The following is an 11,634-nucleotide window of genomic DNA, read 5'->3' as shown; positions in this document are numbered from 1 at the left end:
GGGTGAGGTCCTGGAATGGGAGCATCACCGGAAGCGGATACACTGATGGGGCCCTGGGTCCGGTGGGATAGATCTCACTGAGCCGCTTTGCTGACAAAGGCCTCCAGCTGTACTTCACTTTTCATCCGCCCTGAAGGCACGATCTGTCCTCACTCGGGCTTCTTCCCATTACAATTCACACAACCGGCTAAGCCCTCCTGGCTTCAGGGATGTTTATGATGTCCTTTATAATGTCAAAGGATAGGGACGCCTGGGTGGCTCAGTTGGTTAAGCAGCTGCCTTCGGCTCAGGTCATGATCCCAGCGTCCTGGGATCGAGTCCCACATCGGGCTCCTTGCTCCGCAGGGAGCCTGCTTCACCCTCTGACTCTGCCTTCCACTCTGTCTGCCTGTGCTCGCTCTCACTCTCTCTTACAAATAAATAAATAAAATCTTTAAAAAATAATAATAATAATAATGTCAAAGGATAGCCACCAATCCCTGATTGCTTGCTGGTTTTCATCCCTGTTCCCTGGGCCACTTCCTTGAAAGCCCCTCACGGCTGAGTGACTTTTATGTTTAACATCCTGTGATGTTTTCCTTGTTTTACACAACAGACCTGACTTGTGCACCTTTTGTCAGCAAATAGGGCTCAGAACTTTCCAGAATGCAAAGAGCAGAAAGAGGCCACCTGGAAGGACTTGAAGGAAACATGCAGAATCTCATCAGCTTGGGGTCCTGCCGTGGAGCCCTCACTGGGTGACTGTTGTGCCCTGCTTGGCAGGTTTATACCAAAGCCTGCTGGCCTCACTGTCCGCAGTCAAGAACGTACCATCGCTCAAAAGGGAATGGAGGAGGAGATTTGTCCCCATGAACACTGGATTATAAGGCAGTCACCCACAGAGCAACCTGCCTGGGTCTGCGGGGACAGAGCTGCATCCCTTTCTTGTCTGACTCTGCGACAACAGCTAGGTCCCCTGCCCCTCATTTTTGAGAGAGGTTGCTTCTCTCGTTCCCGCTCTGGGCCTAACGGAGCTTAGATCTGATCAGTCTGGCTGAGCCTCTATCGGGATGGCCATGGCAACATTCCCACTTGGGGTGGCGAACTAAGTGTTGCCTGTGGTTGTGGCGCGCCCCCCTTCCACTCTCACACGCCCCCCCAGCTCTGTAACAAGCTCCCCTCGTGTTTTTGCTGCAAAGGCAATGAGGTCTTGGCGCTCAAAACATTTCTTCATCCCTTTTCACCCCGGCCTTGGCCCCTGATCAGCCCTTGAGCACTCTTCCCTGTGTCCTCCCCGCCACCCCCCCCCCCGCCCATGCCCCCTGGGCTCCCTGGGGTCCCGCCAGGAGCTGTGCCTGGCCCAAGCCTTTGAGCTAGAAGGGAACCTGCCAATTTGCGGGCACCGCCTTCAGGGGCCTTCAGGGGCCGTGCGTGGGTCTGTGTTCTTTGAAATGTGCGAATCAGAGGGTGACTCATTTGGAATTCCGCCCCCTTCTCCAGAGTGCTCAGCTTGGAAGGGGAAGACCCTGACACTCTTAAGAGTGGGAAGGCACCTCCAAGGCTATCTGCTCCCGCCCCCCATGCCGGGATTCCCGCGGTAAGTAGTCCTCTAAGCAGTCTCCAATGTCTACTTGCTTGTGGAAACCGGCTACTTCCCCACAGGCTCTGCATCTTCGACAGCTTTCCATGCTAGTGTCCTTTTCCTGAGCCTAACATCGGCCTCTCTAGAGCTGGACCCTTGGCCCTCCTTCCACGCCCCAGGACCACACATGCTTTAAATATTCGTTGGGAGCATGACTGGTCTCCTTCCAGCCCTCTCTGGGCTTCTCTAGTCTAAATGTGTCTCCGGGCTACTTTCTCCAGAATCTAGGCCACAGGGACATTCTAGCGCTTTCTGTCTACCCACTTCTCTCCTCTTCAGGGCTTTGACAGATACTATTATGAGATATGTTTCCCACAGCATTTTGCTGGAACTAAGGTAGCAGAAGCTCTTAAGTTGCAAGAACGCTTCTTGGGCCAATGCCTTACTTCGATGGGACTTACTCTAACGGCCAGTGTCTGCCAGTCATTCTATCCATTGCCTGTCTGGGTCGCGGGAGCTGGTTTCAGTTGTTTCCGTGGGTTTTGTCGTTATTTTCCCACTCCAAAGCTTCACTCTTTGCACTTCTCCAAGTCTTCCTTTTTTAAGATTTTATCTATTTATTTGACAGAGAGAGAGCAGGAGAGCACAGGCTGGGGGACCAGCAGAGGGAGAGGGAGAAACAGGCCCCCCGCAGAGCAGGGAAGCGGATACAGGGCTTGATCCCAGGACCCTGGGATCCGGACCTGAGCCGAAGGCAGAGGCTTCACCACCTGAGCCACGCCCTCCGCTTCTCCTTCTTCTTCGCCTCGCCCCCAGAGAGCCAGTGACAGGGCCTGGTAACCCTGAGCATTCTCTGAGGGCAGAGGACCCAGGGACAGGGGATTCTGCACGTGGGGGTGGTCTTGGGCACTAAGACGGCCAGCTTGTCAGGTTCTGAATAGCAGAACTCAGATGGCCAAACCGAGAGGATTCCAGGACACCACTCCCTCCTCCTGTCTCTGGAAAGAATTGCATTGTAATGAGCCTTTGCCAGGCCTGGTGCACTATGGGAAAGCACTGAAATGATACAAGTCCTCCAGTGGCTATCCATTGCATTCATTTGGCTGGAACCAGTGGACACATCCTGCAGATGGAGACCTCAGCCTTTGGGGTAAAATTGCCTGACACTAGTTTTAAGGTCCTTTAAGAATCTATATCCTGCTAGAGGGAGAAGGGACTGAGAGAGACCCAGTCTGAGGGAGGAGGTCCAGCAGAGTGAAGAGGGGACAAGACCAGAAACAAGATTCAGGAGAATTGGGGTGCCTGAGTGCTCTGTGGGTTATGCCTCTGCCTTCGGCTCAGGTCATGATCTCAGGGTCCTGGGATCGAGCCCTGCATCGAGCCCTGCATCGGGCTCTCTGCTTAGCGGGGATCCTGCTTCCTCCTCTCTCTCTGCCTGCCTCCCTGCCTACTTGTGATCTCTGTCTGTCAAATAAAGAAATAAAATTCTAAAAAAAAAAAAAAAAAAAAAGACTCAGGAGAATTAAATAGTTATTATAAAAAATGAAACCATGAAGAAACTAGTTTTTTTTTTAAAGGGGGATGAGTGTCAACTGGGCTTGGAGCCTACTTTTAAAAAGGGGTGAGGGGATGACTTACTTGCTTTTGCAGTGGGGAAGATCTTTTTAAGGGTAAGACCAAAAAGAAGTAATCCTCGAAACAAAAATAGATTTGACTATATACAATGTAAAACATGCTTACTAAAAACAAAACAACAAAAACAAACCAAAAAAACCCACTACAAGTTTAGAAGAAAACCTTTGCAATATACAGAGCAAGAGTTTTAAAATTAACTTTAAAAGGATGAAGGGTCCAATTTTAAAAAGGGAAAGGACCTAAAGAAGCAAACCACAGAAGAATGTGTACTCAAGGCTAATAAGTTCACAGGAAAGCTGCTTTACTTCCATAGAAAGCAATGGAAACACTAATGAGAGACCATTTTCCTACTTATTCAGAGGTAATACTCAGCATTGATGAAGGTGGGAGGCAAAATGAGACATTCATACCCTGAGGTTGGAAATAAAAGTCTATGTAACATCTCTGGAAGGTAGGTGGTTACCATGTTTCAAATTTTTAAATGTACGTTCCTTTTTATAAAGATTTTATTTTTTTATTTGAGAGCAACACAGAAATAGTGACAAGTGAGAAAGAGAGGGAGAAGCAGGCTCCCCACTAAGCAGGGAACCCGACACCAGGCTCCATCCCAGGACCCTGGGATCATGACCTGATCTGAAGGCAGATGCTTAACCGAGAGCCACCCAGGTACCCCTCTGTGCTCCTTTTGATACAACGATACTACTTTTCTTTAAGAGAGTGAGAGTGAGAGGGAGGGGCAGGAGGAGAGGGAGAAAGAGAATCCTAAGCAGGTTCCACATTTAGCACCAAGCCCAATGCAGGACTCGATCTCAGGACCCTGAGATCATGACCTGAGCTGAAATCAAGAGTTCCCAGCAGTACTTCTTTAAAGAATTTAATATAAGAAGACAGCCTAACAAATAACAATCCCAAAAGATGCATCTATTTATTCATTTTGGTGCTGGCTATAATATTGATAAGTTGGAAACCACCATAATGTTTATGAGTAGCATTCTTACAATGCTATAGTAGGAAATCATTGAAAATGGTGATATAAATATGTAAATAAACCTTTATGTCTGGAGTGCCTGAGTGGCTCAGTCATTAAGTGTCTGCCTTCTGCTCAGGTCATGATCCCACCTGGGATTAAGCCCTATGTTGGAGAAGCCTGCTTCTCCCTCTCCCACTCCCCCTGCTTGTGTTCCCTGTCTCACTGTGTCTCTCTGTGTCAAATAAATAAATAAATAAAATCTTTAAAAAACCACCAACAACAACATATTGTTGAGTGTGGTAAAAGGAGAACATATGTTGTATGAGATGAGTATATGCATGTATGGGGTGCCTGGGTGGCTCAGTGGGTTAAAGCCTCTGCCTTTGGCTCAGGTCATGATCCCAGGGTCCTGGGATTGAGCCCCGCATCGGGCTCTCTGCTCAGCAGGGAGCCTGCTTCCTCCTCTCTCTCTGCCTGCTTCTCTGCCTATTTGTGATCTCTGGGTGTCAAATAAATTTTTTTTAAAAGTATATGCATGTTGGGCGCCTGGGTGGCTCAGTGTGTTAAGCCGCTGCCTTCGGCTCAGGTCATGATCTCAGGGTCCTGGGATCAAGTCCCTCATCGGGCTCTCTGCTCAGCGGGGAGCCTGCTTCCCTTCCTCTCTCTGCCTGCCTCTCCGTCTACTTGTGATTTCTCTCTGTCAAATAAATAAATAAAATCTTTAAAAAAAAGTATATGCATGTACATACAATATATGATATGTCATATAATAATTTATACCTAATGGCCTCTATGACACCTGTGGATATCTATATTATTGAATGAAACTGTGTATTTCATGAGATGGAACATACTAAATGTTTTGTCAATGCTAACAATTAGGAGATGAGGGTGGATAGGGCGACATGTAGAGATGTATTTTATTTCATATTTAGAAATTCAGCTTTTAGCCTGTGTCCATGGGGAGGCAGTAGAACTCAGCGCAGTGAGTACTTACAGGAGTATCTACTATAGAAATGCCAAAGGTGAAAAGGCATTTTCACAGAGAATATTGCAACAGAGAGGAAGGTTTGTATCAGGGGAAGGTCAACGGATTGGCTATAAGGATAGATTGCCTTGGGGACTTCACCATGACCTGGGGCCGGCCCTCAGCCTTGTCCCACTAGAAACCTGGGAAACACAGGGAAAGCGGATCTGAATCTACTATTGACTCACAGTTGCTAAGGGTAAAGACTGAGATATAGAATTAGAATGCTTCCATGTTAAATTTCGGTGGGATACAAGTGGCACGCTAAAATGTGACATGTTCACACATTAGTTTTCAGCAGACCCGCATGGGAAGCTGCTACTACTACCGGCAGCACCCGTCACTTACAGCTGTCATTTATAAAACATTCACCAGGTGACAATATGTTTAGTACTATTCATGCATTATTTCCTTGAATCCTCAGAAAAACTCTGTGAGGTTGATACTATTATTTATTACCTCCATTTTATTTTATTTTATTAAAGATTTTATTTATTTATTTGACAGACAGAGATCACAAGTAGGCAGGGAGGCAGGCAGAGAGAGAGGAAGGGAAGCAGGCTCCCAGCGGAGCAGAGAGCCCAATGCAAGGCTCAATCCCAGGACCCTGGGATCATGACCTGGGCTGAAGGCAGAGGCTTTAACCCACTGAGCCACCCAGGTGCCCCTACTACCTCCATTAAAAAAAAATGTTTTGGGGGGCGCCTGGGTGGTTAAGTCAGTTAAGCATCTGCCCTCGGCTCAGGTTGTGATCTCAGGGTCCTGGGATCAAGCCTCTCTGGTGGGCTTCCTGCTCAGCAGAAAGTCAGCTTTTCCCTCTCCCTCTGCCCCTCCCCCCACACTTGCGCTTGCTCGCGCTCTCTCTCTCTCTCTCTCTCTCCCTCTCAAATAAATAAATCTTAAAAATAAAATAAAATAAAAAATGTTTTGGTGAGGGGCACCTGGGTGGCTCAGTGGGTTAAAGGCTCTGCCTTCGGCTCAGGTTATGATCCCAAAGTCCTGGGATCGAGCCCCGCATCAGCTCTCTGCTCTGCAGGGAACCTGCTTCCTCCTCTCTGTCTCTCCCTGCCTCTCTGCCTACTTATGATCTCTGTCTGTCAAATAAATAAATAAAATCTTAAAAAAAAAATGTTCTGGAGAACCTGGGTGACTCTGTTTGTTCAGCCTCGGACTCTTGGTTTTGGCTCAGGTCGTGATCTCATGGGTTGTGAGATAGAGCCCCACGTCTGATTTCACACTCAGCAGGCATAGGCTTGAAGATTCTCTTCCTCTGCCCCTCCCTGCATTTGCACATGCATACTCTCTCTCTGAAATAAATAAATCTTTTTTTTTAATTTGTATATTTTCTTTTATTTTTAAGATTTTATTTATTTATTTGACAGAGAGAGATCACAAGTAGGCAGAGAGACAGGCAGAGAGAGAGGGGGAAGCAGGCTCCCTGCTAAGCAGAGAGCCCGATATGGGGCTCAATCCCAGGACCCTGGGATCATCACCTGAGCCAAAGGCAGAGGCTTTAAACCACTAAGGCACCCAGGTGCCCCTGAAATAAATAAATCTTTTTAAAGAAATGTTTTAATCTCTATTTCTTAATACTAGAACACTCAGTCACCAAATGACTGAGCTGCCCAGATAAACTGAATCTTATCTGATCTACAAAACCATAAGTTTGGGCTTGGGCAGCAGCAATCCATCATTAAGTAGAAATGGGATATGAGGTTGGACTTGGGAAGTAAGAAGTAAGAAGTAAGTTCTATGAGCAGGTGACTCAAATAATCATAACACTCATTCCTACCATATTGCCTCCTCTACTTCAATCCAAACTTGGAACCTCAATCTATACTCATGCCAGCACCTGCTGGAAACAGACTGCTGAAAATCACAGCCAAGTTCAAGAGCGTCTTTGAAAAGATGGTATAACGGGAAAACTTCCCAGTGCCCGATACTTAGCTGTCCATTTCGTGTAGGTGAGAGATGACCGAAAGTGCCGCTGTGCTACATACAGATTCATGGGCAGTGGCTAATGGTTTGGCTAGATGGTCAGCGATCTGGAAAGAAAAGGACTGGAAGATGCTCACAGAGGGCTTTGGGAAGAGTCATGTAATGTGCACAGAGCATGAAGACACTTGTATTGGCTCTCTATTGCTATGTAACAAACCATCCCAAAACTTAGTGCCTTGAAACAATAACCTGTTGATTTTCTCACAGTTCTCTGGATCAGCTTCATCGGGCTTCTTTGCTGAACTTTTAGGTTCTGATAACCTAGAATCTTTCCATGATATTGTGACTCATAAGAAATACATATTTGGTCATTCAGATAACCAAAATATATTTTTCACATATATTTGTTCTTCATCCGTGGTTCCAGCCCCACAGCTCCCAAAAGATTTGGAATTTCCCAAGCTGGAAGAACAATAGGAGCATTTGGTCTCTTATCTTTAGTTCCTTAAAAAAAAATGCTTCAGAGCCATAGGGTGAAATGTATGTTTTGTTATTCCTAACAAGCCTCTTTCAACCACAACTGAGTTTATAGTCATTAAATGACTTTGGGAAACCCCTTTACAGATGAGAACTTTCAGTCCCACTTTCTATTTTAAGAAGGCTAGAGATTGAATCAATTACTAGTGGCCAGTGATTTAATCAAATATACTTATGTAATGAAACCTCCATAAAAAACAAACAAACAACAACAACAAAAATGGGGGAAAAACCCACAAAAAAAAAAAAAAAAAAGAAGAAGGATCAGAACACTTCCACATGGCCCTCCATTGGCCCCTAAACTTCACAAGGACAGAGATTTATTTGTTCATTTAGGACCTTGACTTAGGTGTCTCTTCATCTAACTACTTATGTGTATCCTTTATGTTTGTTTGTTTGTTTTTAAGATTTTATTTATTTATTTGACAGAGAGAGATCACAAGTAGGCAGAAAGGCAGGCAGAGAGAGAGGAAGGGAAGCAGGCTCCCTGCTGAGCAGAGAGCCCTAAGCGGGACTCGATCCCAGGACCCTGAGATCATGACCCGAGCCGAAGGCAGCGGCTTAACACACTGAGCCACCCAGGCGCCCCTGTTTGTTTGTTTTTAAAAGATTTTATTTATTTGAGAAAATGAGCATGAGCAGGAGGAAGAGAGAGAAGCAAACTCCCCACTGAGAAGGGAACCCAATGCAGGGCTCTATCCCAGGACCCCAACATCATGACCTGAGCTGAAGGCAGAGGCTTAACCTATGGAGCCACCCAGATGCCCCTTGGCTTGTATTCTTTACTATCCTTTGTAATAAACCAGCAATCTAGTGAGTAGACTGGTTTCCTGAGTCCTGTGAGCCACCCTCACAAATTAACTGAACTCAAGGAGGGGGTCGTGGGAACCCTTGATTTATGGCCAGTGGGTCTGAAGCACAGGTGACAGCCTGGACCGTGATGGGTGGCTGAAGTAGGGAGCAGTCTTGTGGGACTGAGCCCTTAGCCTGTGGGATCTGATGGGATCTCTGGGTAGCTGGTATCAGGATGGAGTTGAGTTATAGGACACCCAGCCAGTGTCATAGAATGTCTTGCTGGTGTGGGGACCCTCCCCTCTTACCCGCACACTGTCACTGGTGATCAGAACCTCTGCTTCCCTGTCTCTTCAGCCCGAGGAACAGGAGCTCCTTCATTCCATCATCACATATTTCCTCATGATATTAAGGTCTTTAAGCCATATGTGAAATGATATTCTTTGAGAAGAGACTAATTAACGAAAAATGTATGTTGTAAAACTTAGGGCAACTGTTAATATTTTTCTGAAGCACTTAAATAATTGAACATACTGTGCTAGATTCTCTGTCAGCAACTTAATACCATTCCCCTTCTGTGCTCTTCCATGTATGAAGGGTCTGCACATTTAGGGGAACTACAACCCCCAGCATTCCCTGCTAGAAGGGTTACTAGCTAGATTTTAACTCTATCAATGAGAAGTAGAGCTAACTCTGGTTATTTGCAGGAGTGATGCCCTATAGCGTCACTGTGAACACTAGGTTAGTGAATACTAAACCATCTTTCCTAGGGGGAAATATGGAGTTAGGTTCCTGCAAGTCACGGGTCACGTTTTGTCAGCCAATCCACCTTTAACCTTATTTTATGTGTATTTCTGTTTACAGACACCTTACTTGATATATACAGTTGTCCCTAACAACACAGGACTTAGGGCTGTTGTTCCCTGTGCGGTGGAAAATCCACATGAAACTTTTGATTCTCCAAAAACTTAACTAGTAATAGTCTACTGTTGACCTTACCAACAACATAAATAGTCAATTAACACATATTTTGTAGGTTATATATATTATAAACTGTGTTTTTACAATAGAGGAAGCTAGAGAAAAGAAAATGTTATTTAGAAAATCATAAAGAAGGGTGCATGGGTGGCTCAGTGGTTTAAAGCCTTTGCCTTTGGCTCAGGTCATGATTCCAGGGTCCTGGGATGGAGCCCAGTATTGGGCTCTCTGCTCAGCAGGGAGCCTGCTTCCTCCTCTCTCTCTGCCTGCTTCTCTGTGATCTCCATTAAATAAAAAAATAAATAAATAATCTTAAAAAAAGAAGGAAAGAAAGAAAATCATAAAGAAAATACATGTGCAGTATGGGACTGTATCATTTTAAAAATCTATGCATAAGTGACTTGTGCAGCACAAAAGCATGTTGTGCGAAGATCAATGGTATTGTTGATTTGTTCACATTGAACTCATGAACAACAGCACTCGAACTCGTGCAGGAACTGTTTACCTAATACATGCACTTTCTCTTCAGGCCCAGGACAGCCTTCCTGTGCTTGGGGATGCTCTACAGCTCTCCATCACTATACCCAGAGATCATTTTAAACAGTGAAATCACCCAAAGAAGCACAAAAATGAAAAACATGGTGCTGGATAGTCTGCCATAAGGACACCTGTGTACCATGTGAGGGCTGCACATGAAGGTAGCATGTCACCTGTTCCACCTCTATCGGGAACGGGCACATCAGGCAACTCAATGTGAGTGACCTTTACAAATAAATGTTAGCAATAGGCTAATTTGCAAAGACGGAAACCGTTAATAGTGAGGATCACTGTATGTTTGTTTCAGCATGCCCGCTTCTACCAACGACTAGGGCAATTCAGGTGTTTCCATGCCACTGAGAATGTACCATTATTTTTTCCAGGCTTCTCTGAGCCACTCCAGTAGCTGGGATCCTTGCTAGCATGTTAAAGAAAGTGTCTTAAGAACATGTTCCCAACTCAATGAAACATTTTAAAAATTAAATTATTTGTTTAGAGAGAGAGAGAGAGCTCATGCAAGAGGGAGTTGGGGGAGGGGCAGAGGGAGAGAATCTTCAGGTAGACTCCCCGCTGAGCACGAAGTCAGATGCAGGACTCAAACTCACAACTCGACCTGTGACATCATGACATGATCCTGAAACCAAGAGTCAGATGTTTAACTGACCAAGGCACCCAGGTGCCCCTTGAGTCAATGGATTCTTGTTTGCCTAGTCTTGCATTCCAGCTTCCTTGACAAAGCATCCACAAAATCCTATACCAGAGGTACTCCCCTGGCTTCTCTCAGCACATGCTGGCTAGCTAATTCTTGCATTTTTCAGGTATATCATTTATTTTTTATCTTATCAGGCTTGGTGCGTTCCCCAGCCAGGTTCTGCTGGGTTTGAGCCCTAGTTATCAGCCTGGCAGCTGGGAAAGAGGTGGGGGCACCTTTTGTCTTTGGGGAAGGGCTTCTTCTGATAGAGCACTGTGGTGGCTACAGTTCTTACCAAGGAAAGGTGTTCTAGCTTGGCAAACCCAGAGGCCCCTGGGATGCACGTCATAGAGTCACTATCCTCAGGAACATACATCCAGAAGTTCCAGTCCCATGTTTTAAGATCCTAGGTTTTCTCCACTGCGGCCCCAACCTTCATCCAACAGACTCACCTTGGCTGACCAAGTCAACAACTCCAAACATCTCTGGAGCTCTAGATTCTAACAATTAGAAATTCAGCCTCCCACTCAATGTGTCTGTCCTTCCACCAACACAGGTGATGAGGACCTCCTTGGAAACTGCCTCCAGATTTCCCTGGCTCTCAACCTTAGCCATTAACTGTCCCTTGACAACCCTCAGTCTCTCATTATCCTTCTTTTAATACAACTTGGCTGTAACCAACTAACTTCCTCTGTTTTTGTAGGTACTGTTCCCCCCATATATTCTATTTAAAAACCTTTTAAAAATAAACTCTACATCCAATGTGAGGCTTGAACTCATGACCCTGAGATCAGGAGTCACATGCTTTACTGACTGAGCCAACCAGGTGCCCCTCTTCCCATATACTTTAAAATGCTGGCATCACAACACCCACATCAGTATTATCCTCCCCAGAGATAGTTCCCCAGGTCACCAATGGTGAAATTTTTAACATTTGAGCCATCATCTTGTCCCAAGGACTTCCCGTG

The sequence above is a fragment of the Mustela lutreola genome, chromosome 12, assembly GCF_030435805.1.
Source record: "Mustela lutreola isolate mMusLut2 chromosome 12, mMusLut2.pri, whole genome shotgun sequence".
NCBI lineage: Eukaryota > Metazoa > Chordata > Mammalia > Carnivora > Mustelidae > Mustela > Mustela lutreola.
This window is presented reverse-complemented; position numbering follows the sequence as displayed.